The 20,890-nt window shown below is 38.1% G+C and overlaps 1 protein-coding gene across 13 annotated transcripts in view; it reads right to left on the bottom strand.

Moving 5' to 3' along the window:
* The window catches only part of ELAVL2 (ELAV like RNA binding protein 2), a 172,592-nt gene that overhangs the window by 15,911 nt on the left and 135,791 nt on the right, over positions 1-20,890 (bottom strand). The window lies entirely within an intron of this gene.

The raw sequence follows: 20,890 nt of genomic DNA, 5'->3' as shown, positions 1-20,890 counted from the left end.
GTATTTAGATAGTGGGAAGTCTCATGAGCTATTCCTGACCATACTCCCTTTGGTTTAACTGTAAACTCTTCTGAACAAGCCTCCTATAAAGACAGAAATCTCACAAGATGCCCCAAGATACCCCATCTTCTAGACCACCCGTAACAATGGCCAATGGGTGTAACTCGGGGATTGATCTGCAGAGGTACCACATGTGACACTTCTGCCTACTCATCTTATCCATTAGCGTCAACCTTTAATCCAGTTTATTACTCCCCCACAATAAACCTTTTCCAATTTACACTAATATTTAAATAACTTAGTATAACACCAAATATTTTCTACATAATTTAAATTATGTCCACAGCACTCCTATCAAACAATCAAAGTAATTTAAATGGAATCTAGCCATGGGACTGCTATAAACTGATAAAACATAAAACCACTGAATTATACCTGTATATGTACTTGGCAATGTTAAGTAAATGAAAACCCTATTCCTTTGCTTGAGTACAATTTTTGATTATCCAGGAAAGAAAACACACACACACACACACACAAAAAAAAAACCACCACTTGGGACCCACATTCATATCTAGGACTCCATGGCTTTACTCTCAAGTCAGGTGTTACCCTGCTCCAGATTACGTGACCGAAGTGTTCCTATTAAGGAGAAACACTTCCCATGGATTACAAGTAAGCACCTACAGTCTCAAAGGAAACTAACTTCCAATGAGGCAGGCAGCAGAAGCAGACAGCCTCTGCCTAGAATTAGGCCTGGCATGAGGCAGTGAACGGTGGTTAAAGATAATGGTTCTCTATCAGTATGCCTGGGCCCAAAACCAGGTTCAATTCATCATGGACTCTGTGAACTTGGGACAAATTCTTTAAGCCTATTACCATGTAATTATACCTTCTTCATATGGTTATTAGGAATAATTAATTTCTAATCCACATAAAATGCTTAGCAGTCTAAAACCCTATGTGACTACATTGTAAATTTTATTTACCTCTACATCATCTGAAAATGCAAAGACCTAGACCATTAAAGTTGAGAGTAACCTGAACCCATCACAGTGTTCTAGAATAATTTACTCATGCAGTGACATTCAGTGCTTTGTGCATTTCAGATGAGTGTGGGTGGTGTATCTTAAAAGTTATCCTAAAATATATTTAGGAAAACGAGTTTATATTTAGTACTTATATAAAAGCTTTGAAAACACACTTGGGTCAGTTATTTTTTTTTTCCAATGTCCAGTCTTCAGTTCACACTGCTTCTTTAATTCCTAGCCACATTAAAAAGGCTCCAACACAAACCTTCTTAAAATGGCATTTTTTCCAGTAACTTTTGTCAAAGAACCACTTTCTACTACCACAGGAAGGACGAAGGTGATGAGACTGTATATACACTCAAGGTGGTAACCATGTTTAATACTAATCTTAGATTTACAGGCTTGTCTTGAAGACTTCATTTACAAAACATTTTAAAAACTACAGTATTTTGGCCAGGTGCAGTGGCTTGCTACCTATAACCCTACCACTCTGGGAGACCTAGGTAGGAGGCCTGCTTGAGCTCAGGGATTAGAGATCAACCTGAACAAGAGTGAGCTCCCATCTCTACTAAATATAAAAAAATTAGCTGGGCACCTGTAGTCCCAGCTACTGCAGAGGCTGACACAGGAGTATCACTTGAATCCAGGAGTTTGAAGTTGCTCTGAGCTAGGCTGTTGCCACGGCACTCTAGCCTGGACAACAGAGTAAGATTCTATCTCAAAAAACAAAAACAAAAAACTATAGTATTTTTTTTTCTGTGCCTCACAACTATTCCAAAGGTAGGATACAAATTGGTGTTTTACAGCTAGGGAAACAGGCATAGAGAAGGCAAATAAAAGGCCTAAGGTTATACACAACTGGTGTTGAACTCTGGATTCAAATCCTGGTCACTCGGCTCCATGTCCTTGCCTGCTCTTCCAGTTTTCCTTCCATGATACCACACTATGAAAATTAGCTTCCTCAGTTCACTGGTTCTAAGTGTCTGGAAAAGAGTTAAATGAATTTTGGCTATTTCTTAAACAAACTGAGCACAGAAAACAAGATGTCACTAAAAATTACAATTAAGGCAAAAGCTATTTTATTTCACTTTCCATTAACGGTTTTTAAAGTAACTAATCTTAAAATGAGTGGCTGCAAATTCACGCTAACCAGAGAAATTGCACATCATAAATAGAATTTTTAAGTTAGATTTTCTTACTTTCTAATTCATAGAAATAATCCATACTGCCCCCATCTACTTCCACAAAAGACAGGTGTAAGGAGGGGTAACTGCTGTCCTCCTCCTTCCCCCAGACTGGTATTGCAGGCTCCAGGCAATCCCCTCCTTTCTTGGGATTACAACAGTGGCTCCCTTTCTCAACCTTCCTTTAACAAAGATATCACTGGCATCAACGTCCTTCCTTCCAGGAAAAGGAAAACATTTCTTCTTCTTCTTTCATCTCAAAGGATTATAAATAGAAAATGTACTTAGACCATCGAGGGAAGAAGGCTTGCAGTCGGATAAGGACTTGCACTTTAGAGATTCAAATCAGTTTCCACACCACATTTTGTATGGATGGTTTTCAGTAACCTCCTTTCTTTTTTTTTTTGGGGGGGGGGGTGCAGATTTGAAGCTTGTATAAGTGCCTTGCTTTAATACTCACCTAGAGAACCACACAGGGGCTATCTTCAGCTTCAAAGTGTTAAGTATCTTTGGGTTCTTCAAGACTAAATTCCCTTGGAGAAGATCCAAGACAGGTTTACTTTAAGTGACATATTCTGTATTAAAAATACTCCCATACAATGAACTTCCAGTATACATCCTACCAGGGTCAACACAGCTTCTCCCTCCACCTGCAAGCTGTTCTCCAATCTACATTCACTGGACTAATGCATGGGTTTGGATTTTCACTGCCATTTAAACAGATGAATATTCAATGCCTGAGGAGCAAGGTTATGAAATGTCAAAACTACTAAGTGAAGGATCTAATTTAAGAGGCAGCCAGAGAGTCTGCAATTTAAATATTTAAAGATGATACAGGGAGTACAACACTGAACACCAATCTATTCCAAAGATAGCAATTTAAAACTCAGGTTTATTCTAGAAATTCTCACAACCCTACATGTGATCTAATAAAGCCAAGCAGTACTGATAGTATATGCAGGGAGAGAAAGGGAGGCAGTTAGAAATAACAGGCAAATAAATTTAGCCAATGGCTTCTCACATCGTTCTTTGCAAATGAGATTAGACTGGACAAAATGAGACAAAAATAGATTTATCAAAGTAATTAGGTCTCAAAAATGGAATAGTTTGAAATATAGTATATTCCTTGTAATTAAAACTCGTTTCTTCATCAGCAGTTAAAACTAATTACATATTAAACATGCAGAGCTGAGTGACACCTAACACTAGAAGTGGGCTATCAAAACACAAGCTAATCAAAATACACAGTATTAAAAGAAACAAAAACATCTAATGAATAAGAATTTGTAATTTATTACACAAACATAGTGAAGTTTAAAATCCAACTGTATCACTTTAGATAGAAGTCTGTTTGAATACTTTTGTCCAAACACATAACTACTTTCACTTTATCAACAGAAAGATCAGTGACAGCGGACATTAATACAACAGATTAAACTGATAAGGTCCATAAATGAACAAAGTCATTCCTTCTTTTTTTTAAACTAAGAGCATGTGAAAAAACCACCCACTGACAAGACCGCCATTGAATAACTTTTATCACTTGTCAATTACTGACCCAGGACTACAAACATTAAACCTAATAATTAGATAACTTGCCACTTTATAGACTTTTTTGAAAAGCTCCATTCAATCTCTCCAGCTGAAAGAAGTGGATAAGGTCATAGTTATGCCTATTTAAACTGAGTTAATTGCTATTCATATAAAAAAAAAATGGAGTCTTGAGAGGACCATCTGAAAATGACACTCTCACTAAATAACAGTTGGCGCTGGTAGGCAGGAGCAAAGGTCTTAATGAGAGCACCATGGCTATCTAGACAGTAGGACACACTGGACCTTCCTGACAAGCTCAGAAGTCAAGTACACAGAAGCATGTGATCTACAGCCACAATTCAGGCCACAGACTTCAAAATTCACTCAAAAAGGAAGACTTGTACTTTGATCCTGCTGCTAAATGCAAAACCCTACCAGGAACAGGTTTTCAAACACACATCAAGGCATATGTATATTATAGTCCAAGACTGAATTTTTAGTAAGGAAGGCATATTTTACAATGGGTCAAAACTGAGTATGCCTTAGAGAATAAGAATATATTCTGACTATCATATCACTTGAAGAAACCTTGTCCTCATACTACTTTGTACACCCTGATACCTAACACAATTATCATAATGAAGATGATTTATAATCATGCACTGATTTGAGAGTTTATTTTTGAAATCTCATTTAAGAGAAGCCACAATCCACTTTGTAATACAACGAAAATCATACTTTATAGTACTTGGTGCATAGAGAAGAATGAAATTTCCATTAAACATTTTAAAAAGGTGATTTCATTTCTCAAATTAGGAACTCAAGTCCCTAGAAACAACAATCTTTAACAGAATAATACACTGCTGACAGGGTAAAAATTCTTAATTTTGGAGAAAAGAAAATAGTCATCTTTTAGTTCAATTTCTTTATATTTAGATAAGAGGAAGGACTGAGGCAAAGAAAGGCAAAGTGACTTATCCAAAGACACGAAGCCGAAGAATAGTGTATAGCATTCTGGAGGTCTCAACTCTTCACCAATATGGGTTTTCCATTATACCTTCAGCTATAACAGTCTTTGAAATCATGAAATGTTCTAGAGAAATGGCAGAAATGTTCTAGAGAATGATCAATATTTTTAAGCAGGTATCAGGAGAGATACTGCAAGAAGGTAAGAACCTTAGTTTTGAAAAATAAAATATTTTCTTATATACACATAAGGAAATATGAAACATAGCAACACCATTCTTTTAGGACCGTTACTATTAACATGTTTCTTCTAATAGTTAAGCCTGAGAATTATTTAGATGTCTGAGAAAAATCTAATTATTTGGGGTTGGGGAAGAATAAAGAGAAAAATCAAACTAAGAATTCCTAAGATTAGTGTTTTACATCAATAAAAATGTACCAATAGAATGTTTTTGATATTAAGTATTTCTGCCCTTTGTAAAAAGTACACGCCATTTAACAGAAAGGGATAATAGCAGGTACATGTTTACACTAGAGAGACTTCTTAGCTTCAAATCATTTTAAAGTCTCAGTGCAAAATCATTAAATAAAAGTCAAGGCAGTTGATCTTAGCTTCAATTTAAAGATGAAGCTCAGAATAAATAATGTCATAAGAAAAATTGATCATGTGACAATGTTAAAGAGAATACTAAAACTACCAAATAGCCACAGGAAAACAAAGCATGGTGGTTGTAATGAAGCAAATGATCAGACTGCAGGCTGGCACACACCTTACACTCAGCCTCTGAGAGGCCACACTGAGCAAGGTTTACTAAATGCTACCCAAAGGGTTCCATCCACCTGTATCATAAAGTTAGAGTCTAAATACACTGTCCTGACTGATGTTCTTGCTTTTTATTGAACTATAGCTGGTAGATAATTTTTGCCCTTTTATTGCTGTTTTTCCCTTGGCTGAAGCACATAGTTGGTTCAAGAAGGATGTCCGGTGCTGGAAAAGGCACCTGGAGTACGTGGTAACCATGCCTGAAATGCAACTCAGAGAGGCCACAAATGGCCTTCAGTTTCCTAAGTACCTCTGCAGGTTAAACACACACACAAAGAACAAAACAGAAAACACAAGTAGAGCAACAAAAGTGGATATGGAATCTGAGGAGTGGGTGGATAGATGAAATCTTCTCTGGTAGTGGAGGTAGAATCGTCATTCTAGCAACCTGTCTGCCATGTTCCATTTCTAGTCTCATACCTTGACTTAGTCCATATGATTTTTAGAAAGTGATTACACTGAAATGGTATTTAAAAATAGGAGTTTCAGCTGTTACCACCCAATGAGTCTATTCCTATCCTCTCTGAATTAGGCAGTGGTTAAAAAGCTAACTCCCTTACTTTTAACTTTAGAAATAAGCCCATATTTGGACACATAATCTTTAGAAATACGTATTAAATAACATGGAGTAGTCTGGAAATGAGGCACTTTAGTGTTAGGCCAAAAGTCTTATTAAAAAGCAGAAAAGAATGCACTATCTTTGATGAAGTTCTGGCCACAAGGTCATACTGTGAACCAGTGGCCAGAGTTGAATGTCTGTACTAAATGCCCCCAAAGGTAAGGAGTAAAAACATAGGGAATGGAATCACACAAAACTAACTATTCCCCTCGTTACCAATAGCCAGGTCTTGGCTCTCTCACAACTCAAATTTTCTTAGGTCCTTTGAATCCCCTATTTCTTTACTTATAATTTGACAGTACTTACCTCATGGGGACACTCCAAGTATCAAATGGAATAACAGAACTATTAGCACAGAACTGTAGAACCAAAATTTTTTTGTTTGTTTTTGAGACCGTTGCTCTATTGCCCAGGCTAGAGTGCAGTGGCATGATCTTAGGTTACTGCACCCTCAAACTCCTAGGATCGAGTCATCCTACTGCCTCAGCCTCCAAGGAGCAGGGACTACAGACACACACCACAACGCCCATTTAACTTTTTCTATTTTTAGAAGAAATGGGTTCTTTGCTGTTGTTCAGGATGGTCTCAAACTCAAGTAATCCTCCCACTTCGGCCTCTCAGAGTGCTAGGATTACAGACATGAGCCACTGCACCCAGCCCATAAAGTTTTAATCATGATATGACATTACATATACAAAACAACATAGACTTACAAAAGTGTTTAACCTTCCATCAGACACTGTTCTGGACATGTTACCTATGTTAATTCAACTGATCCTAACAATAAGCCTATGAATTGGATATTAGCATCGACATCTCCAAATTGACAGAAGAAAAACTCAAACATTACTATTAATCTTTGAAGATAGATAAGATACAGAGAGGGAGACTTGGCATACAACGTAAACACAAAAACAAACATGATGTGTATAAGGCTTCTCCCAAATCAATGGTAATTATTATCACCCGGCTGAAGTATAAGGAAGAAGGCTGCCTTACTGTCATACAGAGTCAACATCTAGTATCTTACATGAGCTGACTGAAAAGCCCCATTTCTCCCAACAAACTATTACATATTTAATCCTTCCATTTCCTCATTCCCTTATACCTTTAAGCTTAAAGCTTAAGCCTAGTAAAGTAAGATGTGATGCAAGAAACATACATTTGGGGGGAAAATAGTAGTAGAAATAACTCCTCTCTTCAGATTAAAGTTAGGTGTATATTTATTTCTGCATGTAGGATGGCTTATAGAGTACTAGCTGCCTAATGGTTGGATTTGATTTGCCAGTATTAACAAAATACTGAGGAGGCTACATTAGCAGGTAGCACCAGAAAACCTCCATTTTAGACATTTTCATCAAACGTCCCACAAAGGCATTAGAGAGAACTGAAGAGAAATCACAGTACTTAGTAGTCAGTACTCGGATGTGTCCTAGGCTTCTTAAATATAGCCAGAACACCAGTCTGCCTCAAAATTTCAATTCAACGAAGGTTCAGAGTATTACAATTCAAACCTTCCATATTATTAGGCTTTACGCTCCTAGCGGCTAAAACTAAGACCCACCCAACCAAGTAGGTGCTCTAATACCTGTTGAGTGGGTGGATTCCAAGGCCTGTGCAGAAGCTATTTCTGAAGTACCTCTCAGGCAAGATGATTAGAAATTGTATTTTTCCCCGCACAACCTGGCTCTTTATGCTTCATTGGAAACAATGCAGATTAAACTGGCTTCATAAAAAATATATATCCTCATCTAATTCTCAGAAAGCCATTTTCCAATAATGGATTCTTAAGAGTTCTTTTGAGATTGTGGAACTTGATCAGATAACATCTCCAACAGAAGCCATACTATCAAAGTAACTGCCACAACTTCACCTCCAAAAATATACGTAAGTTATGACTTGTGTAGGATTTGACTATCGAGCATGCCTAAGGCAGGATCAACAGATTAAAATGCTGATGTAGAAAGTTAAACCTGAAGAAGGACTGCCCACTGGCTGGCATATGTAAACTGAAGCTGTGTAAGAATTAAAGTCACCTAGCACTGGTTGGTAATGTGGGGGAAAAAAGTTTTCATGGAGCCAATTTTGAAGGATTAAACATCATAAGGCTTTCACACACTCCTACATCTAAAGCCTGAGAAAGAGAGAAATATATGACAAAGACACAGGCTGATGGATATTATGTGGAAAATCTCACATAAAGGGATATCTTTAATTAAGTCTTCATATTTTGTAGAAAAGAAAAAACAGATTAACTCCTTTACATTTTCTTCATTCAACTCTGTCTTCAATGTATAGTGACACTACCAAGAAGTGACAAGAGTTTTGAAACACCTACCCAAAGTTAAGGATGGCTTATAAGAAGGATAATAGAGAAGAGAATGATTTTAATTTCACTTAAATTGTGACTTCACCCATCTCTGAACACACAGAGGTCTCTGCTTCCTCTTACGAGCAACAGAAAGAACCTCCTCATGCAGAAGTTACAAATAAAAATATAAGCTCTCCGTAAGGTGCTCTGAAGACAAAGATCTCTTTGCCTTCAGAGAGCAGATCACCAAATAGAGGAGAAAATATGCAGTGAAAAGTAAGTGCTTTCATAGCCAAATAGATCTTGGTAAATGGCAGGGGGATAGGCCAGTGTGGGCAGAGAATGACCCAAGGCATGGAGGATCAGATTTGCACAATGAAGTATGAAAAGCCCAGCTGAGCCATAATAAAAATTTCTGTAGTATACTGACAACCCTGGAATTGGGTTGGGGGCAGATTCTGAAGCCTGTAAATGTCAGGGTGGAACTTTTCCTGAGCAGAGGAGTGACGATCTAAATGTTGGGAAGTAGTAGCTGACAGAAATGTATGAAAGAAAAATATGAAGACAGTTTTCCCATCATAACCTAGGTAAGGGGAGCTGTCAAAATCAGTGTGGTAGTAAAAAACATAATTTATATACCATCTATAAGTTTCCTTTTCGTCTATAACTAGATGAAAATCTGCCTTGCAACAATGTTAGTTTAGATACCCAAGTCATTTTTGACCTTAGATACAGTTATGAAAATATAATGATCCTCTCTTCTGCGTGCAGTGTAAATACTATACGGATGAATTCTTCTTGGTACCCTATATGAGTCCCATAGATCACCATGGATCTTTGCAGAACAAGGCAGATATGTTACTAGGAGCACAAATAAACATATCTATCCAAAATTCATTCCTACAGTTCCTCTTATGAATTACGACTTTGCTAAAAGATGATAAATGCAAACTATGAGACCATGTTTAATAAATGTTCTTATCCATTGTTTTTTAAGGTTATTACTTGACAGAAAAAGTATGATTTATAGTTTTCAGATGTAAGCTTCTCCCAAAAGGTAAACATTGTGTAAAGGCACCTGTGTTTTTGGATGAGACATTCCTCCAAGTGTAAAGTCCTTCTTTCCCCACCTGATAAACCTATCTTAGAAAACACTAGCACCTCTGAAATCCTAGCAGAAGCCTAGACAGCCAGTGATGTATCGATTTTCATTGCACTCTGCATTCACTTATCATACATCTAAATAATGATGAAATAAAGGGCTGCCTTTCCCCTTACATAATGGCGTCTAGGACAAGACTCCTTCTTATTTTAACACTATTTCAACATTTAGCAAAGCTTGGGGGCACACACGAGGCACTCAAAACGCTTTCTGAATGAAATATTTATCTAATTACTCACAGATATTCCTTGTCAAAGACTGTATAACTAAGATTATATAGAATTAGAAAAACAAAAACAACTCGGATTTAAACACTTCTTTGAAAGTTCTACATTTGTAAGAATGCCCCTCGCTTAGAGCGGAGGGAAAACGAAAACGCATGTATGATGGATGGGAGTTACTGTCAAAGTTAAAAACCTTCCCTACACATCAGGAGCCTGACTGCTGGCTACAGTTCCACGTAAGATAATAAGGTTCTAAGGAGACGAGAGTCTTGAACATGAAATAATCACTTTTACTAAATCTCTAATGTATTTTTAAAAAATTATTCCTTAACCATCCATAGAAACATTCCTAAGAAATAAATCTTCCTCTTAAACAAAAGACAAGATATTATATTTCAACAATCCCCCTTCAAACACCTGTTTTAAATTTAAAACAAAATCTTTAAGTCATGCTTGTATCACAAACAAACCATACAATATCCCCGATTTAATGTTTGGGGGCCTGGTTTGACCCAGTTGTCAGGGATCTAATGTGTAAGCACGTGTATACATACTACACAGGTACACACAAAAAAGTAATGAAACCAATGCACCTTCTTTCAAGGGCAGCCTGTCTTTGGTAAGCCTCAATCAATTGAAATTGAGTGCCAGTTATTTTTTAAAAAGCAGTGACAGGAAACATTTTGGACTGCCTATGGCATTTAAGAGGCTGAGATGGAAATTCGTGTGAGACACATCTGATAAAGGAGGAGTGGGGGAGGGTAATAGAAAGTGTTATTAAAAGCCCTCCCCACAGAGCCAAAGAAGTTTTACCTACATATATTTTGTGAACATGACATAAGTTATGCAACTATGAAAAATGTATTCAATACATTAGGGGATAACTCCTGAAACATTACAGAGTGTTTTATGACTTTAAATCTACCAAGGCATTTCTCTCTCTACATGATTAGACATTAGAGAAATAACCACAGGGAAAGGAGTTTTTTTAAATGAACTGATTTGCAAGACTAATAGTCTCATTCAAAGAAGATCGTTCATTCTTCAAATATCTATTAGACACCTGAGCTATCTATTCCCCCAAACAGCATTAACAAAAAATAATTACTGTATTCCTAAAGCCCTTTGTGTGACAGTTACAAAGATTCTACACGAAAAAGGATTTTTAAGGAAAACATGGACAACTGTCACTGCATATAACAAAGAGACTGTGTCATCACCGTTTAGGGAACTCCTGCAGAAATTTAAAGAGGAGATAGTAGGGAGGGGGCAACCATCTTCATCTTTGTTCCAAGACAAAGTGTTCTCCTGCTTCAGATCTGTGCAAGCACCTTGAGAATCCTGTCCTAAGGTATTTAATTACATTGAATAATCTGGCACCAAGCCCTTTCCCTGGGTCTCCCTGATTGATAGCATCAATAACATTCACTGTCTGTAATTAAACTGCCAAATAGTATCCCCTTTGCACTTGGTAGATCAATGTTCTTTAATACTCAAAGAACAAAGTACAAAGGGGAGAGGGGTATTTTTACCCCTCACCTTCACAGCTCATTTGACTTTGTGCACCAGGATAGTTTGCAGACAACGCGTATTTCACAATTCCCCCAAGAAATCACTTAATGAAGAATGCTAAGAAAAATCCTTAGTTTCTTAGTAATCCATTTTTGCAAATCTGAGCCAGACAGAAACATTACAAGTCTTTTGGCAAGAGTATACACCACTTTCAGGTACCTCTGGGGACAAAATTTAGTTTACAGGTCAAAAGGTTCCTAAATTAAGGCTGCATAGAATAAATGGGTTTTTTTCTCATAAAAAAAAAATAGTGGCTGGACATGATGCCTCATGCCTGTAATCCTAAGTACTCTGGGAGGCCAAGGCAGGTGGATTGCTTCACATCAGGAGTTTGAGACCAGCCTGAACAAGAGGAGACCCCATCTCTACTAAAAACAGAAAAATTAGCCAGGCTAAGTGGCAGGTACCTGTATAGTCCCAACTATGCAGGAGGCTGAAGCAAGAGGACCACTTAAGCCCAAGAGTTTGAGGATGCTGTGAGCTATGATACCACAGTACGTTGGCCTGGATCAACAGAGTGAAACAGTCTCACACACACACAAAAAAAAATCAGTATGGGATGTGTGGGAGTTCTGATAATAGAGCAAATTCTCATTTTTTCAAGCCCTGGTTAGAAAATTCAAATATAAAGATACTGGAGAATGGGCCCTAAAGAACCATACTCTCAGCATCAAATAAAAAATTATGCTAATGTACTTGGTAATGCTAAAGTATTTAATGACATACAAATGCTCTGAAAATTTGCAAATTGTGTGTGAGAAAGAGAACATGTATTATTTCTTAGGTAAATACAGCATTATATTCATTAAAAACATATTGGTTAATCCCACCTACTCATGAAATCTTGACAAAATCCACAAATGAAAATCATGTTATTTACAAGTAGATTGTATTGAAACAAGTGCCAGAGACCCACCCAGGTGCAAATTATTAAGATTCACTACACAGTAGTTCCAAGGTCAGGTCTTTGCCTGCTTAAGAATCACTGTGGTGGCTGTGAAATACAATTTCCTCAGCCTCACTGGGCAGATAATCAGATACAGTAAGTCTTGTTGGGGTTTAGAAATCTGCATTTTTATCAACCACTCCACCTCAGCAACTGATGAACATTAAAGTTTTGGCAATCTCTGTGTAAAGGGATTTAAAATAAGTAATCTTCCAACTCTGGGGCATATTAGGGTTTCCTGGAAAGCTCGTAAGAATCTCCTCCTTGCCATCCACTGATGTTAGTTTCTGAATGAGATAATTGCATATGTCATTTGAAAGTAATGCATTCAGAAACATAAATCACCAACAAATGCAAAAACGTAGACATAGAATAAAGCCCATAAAACCCATCTGAAGATATTTCCAAGGAAATCAAACTGGCTGGATATGGCTCAGTTGGATGGGGGAACCAGGAGCCTGGGGGTCTCTGCAAAAAACGCTGCTGTGATGGATTCTTACCGAGTCAGAGCCACTATCAATGACTTCTCTTCTAAGATCTTTCTAGGAGTGTGAACAGGGTCATCCCTTGTTTACAGCAGGCAAAGACAGCCAAATTTCTACTAAATACAGACCTTTAATGAAACTGGCAACTAAAACTTTTTCTGAATCCTCAGTTTCCAGGACTGCAGGTGCTCGGCCTTTTTGAGCTCTTCCTGCAGCTCACCTGAGGGCCATTTCAAGACTCATTAGCAACCACACAGCCCAGGCAGGAAGGATTAGCCTTCTCATCCCCATGGGGGGAGGTAACCTTACACTAATGATCAAAACCCAAAGCACATTAGCATGATTTACTGCTTCGCCCCCAAATCCACTTCTGCATAACACCAAGTTAACCACAGTTAATGTTAAAATAGTCAACAAAATTAAACCCGAAAAGCATACATTGTGACTGCTTTCTTCAGAGCAAAGGTAGCTTTTTCTTAATTCTTCCCCAAATTAAATTGCTAAAATAAATTTTAACATAGGAAAGCAAGTTTGCAAAACAACAGTTTTGTTGTTTTTTTTTTTTTTAAACAGAGTGTTACTTTGTCACCCTCGGTAGAGTGCCGTGGTGTCACAGCTCACAACAACCTCAAACTCTGGGCTCAAGTGAAGTGATCCTCCTGCCTCAGCCTCCCAAGTAGCTGGGACTACACAGGCACCCACCACAACACTTGGCTATTTTAGAGATGGGGTCTCACTCTTGCTCAGGCTGGTCTCAAACTCCTGAGCTCAGACAATCCACCCACTTCGGCTTTCCAGAGTGACAATCTTTGCTTCCCATTTTAAGAAACAAGTCAGCATACGTATTTTCTGACTCTGTATGTCAAAAGAACACATGAAAGTATTTAATAACCATGTAGATTGGGACTGTCTCCATTATTTTATAAATGAGAAAACGTGACCAAGAAGGCAGGAACAGAACACAAATCCAGGATTTAGAATTCCAAGTCGTATCGCAGCCTTCAAGGGAGTTCTTCACAGATTGGAGGGAGAGGAGGCAAACAAGGATCAGATTTCCTATTTCTAAAACATGGGGAGAGCCCTCTCTCTGCTTGTCCATAGGAAACTTCTTGAAATAAAACCTCCACAAGCAATTCTGATGTACCACTTATGGCTGAGACTCATCTTAAAGGCACTGACAGAGAAGCCTAGGAGAAGTTGGAGTAAAGAAAACGAATTGTCAATGCTTTTCTAAAGAGTTTGCACAAATTTAAAAAGATATCAACATCAATGCATTTTTCTGTAATTTTTAAATTAGCACCTAACATTCTTAAGAACTTACCAGAAAAGCATTCTTGAATAATGAGTATTATCCTATAGAACGGATTCAAAAAGTTACTGTAATAATTCTTTTAATGTTCCATTACAACTTAAATAATAGAATCAATGTTAACTTACTGAATTATAACCTCCAGACACCAGTTTTCTTCTCAAACTGTAGTTCTGGCTGTCCCAAGTGCTCACTATGAAAGACAGCCGGATTCTTCCATCCTTAGACACCGAAAACTCTACTCCCTTGCACCTAACACACATCTGGTTCAGACAGCCTCAAGACACTAAAGGTACAAATTAAAGCCACCAAGAGAATAGCTGGTTCATTGAGAGTGGTATTGCAGAAAAACACTTGAACATCAATATCTCAAGATGAGAACGATAAAACCCACAGCATCAGCCAACATGTTACTGTTCTCACGCCAGTAGCACAATTAGCTAGCTATATCGTTTTGAACAACTCCCTTAACCCAACCTTTATTTCATCAGTGAAAGAGATTAAGTACTTGCCTACCAGATACCACTGTTGTTTGTGTATAAATCCAAACAAGTAAAAAGATACATGTCCTATGAAATTACTGTGAAAAGCAGATACAGCAAGGAAGCAAGGCTTGCTCCACGTTGGGAAGTTAGCATATTCATCTTAACTTTCACAAGCTAGCTACACAGGATAGACTGAAGCCAAACTGACTGAGCACCATGTTCCCCAGCTCATCAATGAAAGGAAAGCCCTACCCTACCATCCCCTTATGCAGCAGTGCAAAAGCAGAGCCAACAACTGCTAGTAAACTCAGACACAAACACTTTTCTACTATTTTCAGTGTCTTCTATCAAGATGCACAACAGTTCACCTGAATCTTTTCCTCAGCCTCATTATTATCAGGAAATCAATTTTTATGCTGAATATTCTAGACCTTTTAAAGCTATGATGAGAGTCCTGGCTAACAGCTCGAAGTTCTGCTAAACAGTGATTAAGCTTCAGAGAGAGACACACACAAAATAGCAACAATTTCCTACACTCAACACTCATTACTTCCACGGCTTCCCCCCTGCCTTTTCACACAAGCACACACAAAGAGGCAGTTACTCGTAACTAATGGAGGCAAACTTTATAAAACCTAAAGAGAAGAGGTTACAGAAATGGAATAGCTGGGATTTTCTGGCACAGACCTCACTTCGTGTAAATTTGGGCATCCACCTGGGTCATGCCATCCTTCATGAAGCTTGCTTGGGTAACAAAATGATTCAATAACTCCCTTCTAAGAAAGATAGGTTCAATCAACTACCGAGACTCTTCTACACCATCTTGAAGGCAGGGACAGGCAGAAAGCAAGTTGAGGATACTGTCACCAGAAACCCTGGTCCTTGTTCCTCACTTTCCCCTCTGTGCAGGCTCAGCTTCTGCTCAAGCAACCATGAAAAATATCTATTCAAGGAGTCTGACTAGTTACTCTACTAGTTACTAGAATGCCCTTTGGGAATTCCCTCAAATCCATTCAAAGAGTGACTAGTTACTCTACTAGTTACTAGAATGCCCTTTGAGAATTCCCAAACACCCACTTACCCCACTTCAAAGGTAACTAGAAGGAGCAAAAATAACACAGTAGGCCTGAAGTCTAGACAAACAAGTTCTGTACCCTACTGGGCCACCGACCCAAACTCACCAGAATACTCTAGGTCAGTAAGAAACTTCTAAGCTTTTCGTGTGAGAAGGGGCGGGGGGGATCAAACATATGACGGGCACTATATAAATAATACAATCAAAAATGTGTCTGTTATTTCTCACCGAGGGACTATAAACTGGACTCAGTATAAGAGGTCAGCAATCTACTGTTAAACCATAAACACATGGCTCTAGACTCTTCCACACCTTTAAGTTCAGAAAACATGCATTCTGTTTGTATTTTTAAAAGGCGAAGAAAATTTTACTCAGTTTCCATTTTTGCCCCCACTCCTGGTATAAACTTTTTCAAAATTTTTTGTTCCTCCAGAAACAGACCTGATTAGACCAGAAAAACAGCATTTATTAGGCTAACATCTAATAAGTGGGTCAATTAATTTGTGGCCTTTCCTTCCAACCATTACTTACAAATTTGCCAAATTTTTTTGAGGTAAAAGGGGGAAAATGGTCTATAATTTTTAAGATGAGGGGCACTTTATGAGAGATGATTTATAAATTTCGGCACTTTGCATCTTCACAGAAAATAAAGTCTATATAAGCTGGGGGAAGAATGGTGGGCGGGGAGGGGTTGAGATCTGAGAGAGACCTGGAGTTTAAATACAAAGCAAATCTTCCTCTCCAGTAAAAGCTCAAGTTCAATCTCATCACAACACTCTTCCACCTACATGGTGCCTTTGCACCTAATCACTCTGAGGTTCATTTCCACATTCTTTGTCCCCCATCCTGCTTTCTGCTTTAGCAACTAGTACGAGGTTCTTTTAACATTTGCTTTCAAACTTGCAAGCATAGCTATGATATAAGCCAAATACCCCAGAGCGGCCCTGCAGGTCTTTCACCAGAGAACCAACCAGGTGCAAGCTCTTGGCACAACTTTATCCACATTCCAGCTGCCATGCCCTTCCTTCTCTACATCAGTGAGGACTGATTTAGACAGCATGTATAGAATATTCCCTAATGGTGAGAATTATATTTTATAAAAGTACAACTTACAATAAATAAAAGCCAACCCCACCAATAGTCCTGTAACAAAGAGGTTGAATTAGAAATGTCTCCCAACACAAATTTTACTGTGGCAGCTAAACTTTCAACAGCAGCCAAGGAAAACAGTTAAAACTATTATCACTTCCCAATAGGGTGCTTTCATCACTAAATCATTCTATATGATAAACACTAAAAATATAGTTACGCTTTTTCTTAACATGCAATTTGACAAACCATGAAATGTTTCTTCTCCCTCTCCCAAAGAGAAGGGTAGCATAAACATTGATAAATAAATTCATTCATTTCCATAGCTATAAATGAAAATTTAAATGATTAATCAAATTGTACAAGATCACACAGCTAGTTAATTCACTTTAGCAAGGTGAATCATAGTCAAGGAAGATAAGATTTCAAAAACAGTTTTACATTCCTCTTCAATTAAGAGTCAAGTTGAAGATAAACTTGAAAGAGAAAGTACAAACATGAATTTACTAACAAAAGGATAAACTAGTTAGGAAAAGGTACAGTAGTATCTGAGAATACAGGTTTATTGAGTTTGTTAGTCATTCTCTAACTGAACACTTCAAGAAATAGATATTACTACTTATAATTAATTCTCTACAATTTTTAACAGAATTTTCCTGTAGGTTCTTAAATGATGGTTTAATTTTAGTGTAAGAAATTTCAGAGTACTGTGTACCAAATAATAATTTTTAAGCAAAAGTAAAATTTCACCTGCCCTATGCCTGAATGATTAAGAAAAAGATCTATTTAATCAAGACCAAACGTAGGCAGTTTTTCTATGCTGGTAGGACTTTCAGACAGGGTTTTCTGTTTTGGAGATTAAGTAACAATAATAATGAAAAGTTGTTTAGATAATAGCTCCTACTTTCCAGATAAAACAATCCTTTAATTTCAGAAAAATTAAAGTTTCCTAGACCCATGGGGGAAGTTAGGAGAGGCCAGGCATCCGTGTGTGTGTGTGTGTGTGTGTGTCTGTGATAAAGAGTAGTGCTCTGGGGAGAGGGGTTACATGTTATTTTTGGAAATGAGTGATTTTAGTTTGAAAATCATGAATTTAAGTCTAACATCATTAATCTAAACAACGGGTCAAAGTATTAGCTTTAAGCCCTAAATGTTTCATAAGAATATTTAGATTTTATCAATACTTAAGACCCCTAAAAAACAAAATGAGTTAGAGAAAGAACATGAAGACAGACCACAGTAGTTATAACTACTGACCTCTGAATAGTCCACAAAAGGAACGCTTCCCCTGGGGACTAGAGGGGTCTTAATGACAAGCATATGACTGTCACACTGCCATGAGATTCCCCCCAATCTTCATTCCTGAACTGGACACACATTACCTTTTCACTAGCTTGCACACCAGCAAATGATTGTCACTACCTTGCACACCAGCATACGATTATCAACACTGCCATGAGATTCCCGCCAATCTCCATGCCTAAACTGGACATACATTACCTTTTCACTACTTTCCCTAATATTAGAAGTTAAAAACATCTTATAATAGTCAACATTTTATTTACCATGTCAGTTAACATTGGAGATTAATGCGGGTAGGCTTAACCTTTTCCAATCCAATTTTTCTGCCACCCACATACTCCCCAGCTCTTACTTATTTTGGGCAGGAAAGAGGTTGGTGGATTACTTATAATTATCCTACAGTTTAGAAAGAGAAAAACATAAATATGAACTTACCTGATTTTATTATTTTAGGTTACATAAAATAACTAAAGTGTTTTTCTTTGTTTGTAAACAAAAAAAGATCATTATGTCTCTAAAGCAGTGGTTCTCAACCTTCCTAATGCCTCAGCCCTTTAATACAGTTCCTATGGGTCACAACCCACAGGTTGAGAACCGCTGCTCTAAAGGGTTACTACCCCATAAGAGCTGCCTCCGATGCAGTTCAAGGATAGGGCGATGTCACCAACAAGGTTAAGCGGCTGAGACATCTCCCCAACCATGGAAAAACGATCCTTAGCAAACAAAGAAAAAAAACTACCCTTAAAACAAATACCATTTTAACATGAGGTGAATATACTGAGTTTTTAGAATTTCTAAGCTACACTGTTTTAAGACTCTCTGAACCACTCTGAACTTGAACTTCAAATGCTTGAGGAAAAACATGATTAATATTCTGGTTAATAGAATAATAGAATTAACCAGAAGAAGATTATCAAGGTAAAAGCTAGAAGACAAACTGAACTTCACACACACAAACGAAAAATACATACAAAGAACTCACCAAAGAAACCACATTTTGGTAGTTTCTAAATGCTAGGCCTTGGACTTGCTGTTACAAATTACCTGGGAAGCTTACCAAAAAAAAAAAAGATTCTTCAATCTTACCTGGTAGATCTTGGTCCGGTAGATCTGAAATGAATTCTAGAACCCATATTTCTACCTCCTCTTATGGTTAAGGAGCAACTAAGTCTGGGAACAAGTGCTTTAGGGTTTCACGGTGCCTGAGGGACTTTATACTTCACTCACTGCAGAAATACTCAACACACCGTCTACTGCGTAAAACCCTACAGGGCTCATGCTCTTAGGAAGTCTCAGGAGAAATTGCTAAATAAACCACCATCAAGGGTACTTGATTCACTATTTCAATTCCCAACGATCAGGAATTTTACCAAAAACATAGTAACTGTTAGGTGGCCTGGAAGACAAAGCTGCCACCTAAACTCAAGGAGGACACAAATGCTAGTGTGCCTGCATATAAAGTATATACCAATGAATATCCTGTACCTTTGTAAGGTCAAGCACAATGTCATGACAAGAGTTTTGGTGTAAGTTATAAGAAGACAAAAGTGTGAGTCACAGCTCTGCCTTTAACAGCTGGGTCTTGGCTAAATGTACAACCACCAACGACTCCACTGATTGGCAGCAGAGAGCAGGGCTTAATTTCTGTGATTCTTCATGGGTAAAGAACACAGACTTCAAAGAAAGAACCTAAGTTGGAGCAACCGGGTGAGGCAGCCGCTTGCCAGTGAAGAGCCAGTGTGACCTCAGTGGAGAACAACAAGAGCACTGGCATCACTCCTCTAAAGCTTAGCCAGATGATATGGTGAGACAGCAGAGAAACATGATAGGATTCCGAGTGAAACCTAACAGGAAGAAATGGTGCTTTGTAAGCTCAGCCTGACAACCATCATGAGGATGGACAGGAGGAGGGGAAAAGAGACTAAGTTGTAGAACAGTATCCTAGAAAAGAGAGGCAGCTTCCAAAAGGTACTTACTGCTGTGAATACTAGAAAATCTGGCTCAAGACATTGTATTAAGGCACAAAACCTGTCTAACTAAAAATAAGTAAATACAGAAAGAACAAATAGGCAAAAGTGATGCCATATACTTTTGGAAAATGGTCTGCTTTGTGTCTCAGAGAAAACTGAGGCCAAACTGAGGATACTAGCTGTTATCTGATATTTTTGCAGGAACTGCAAAATGAGGGCGGGGAAAGGAGTAGCCTGCTGTTTATTCATCACCCTCAACCCTCATTTCAGGAACTCAGAAGTAGCAGATGTCACAGTGCAAAAGCCACAAGGCATTACTGTCCTTTCTTCTATGTATTTAGCCTGAGCAGCTGGGCCCTGAAGCCAGAAGGCTGGATGATGGACAGTGAGGAAGCATCTGTCACCAATGGCCTTCTGGAAGGCCATGTGCATATCTCCTACAGATCTGTTGCCCCAGCATTTCTACCTTCTTCTACATCAGCGGTTCTCAACCTGTGGGTCGCAACCGACAGAACTGTATTAAAGGGCCACAGCATTAGGAAGGTTGAGAACCACTTTTCTACATCTTAGTGCAGTCAGATACGAAGCAGAAGAGCTAACTCACTAGAATGAAATAAGAGGTTATTTTTGGAACAGAGAAAAGGGTATTTCCTAGGGTGAGCCATCCCAAACCACCTATTCCTTTTTCTTCTCAAATCAGAACCTCAGAACTAAAACAAATTGTAATAGCAGCAATCCTGGAAATCAATATAGGCTGGGGAAGAAAAAGCTTGCAAAATTGTGCGATAGGATTGAGCACACAGA

This window comes from Nycticebus coucang, chromosome 2 (genome assembly GCF_027406575.1).
Source record: "Nycticebus coucang isolate mNycCou1 chromosome 2, mNycCou1.pri, whole genome shotgun sequence".
NCBI classification, from domain to species: Eukaryota; Metazoa; Chordata; class Mammalia; order Primates; family Lorisidae; genus Nycticebus; species Nycticebus coucang.
This window is presented reverse-complemented; position numbering and strand designations above follow the sequence as displayed.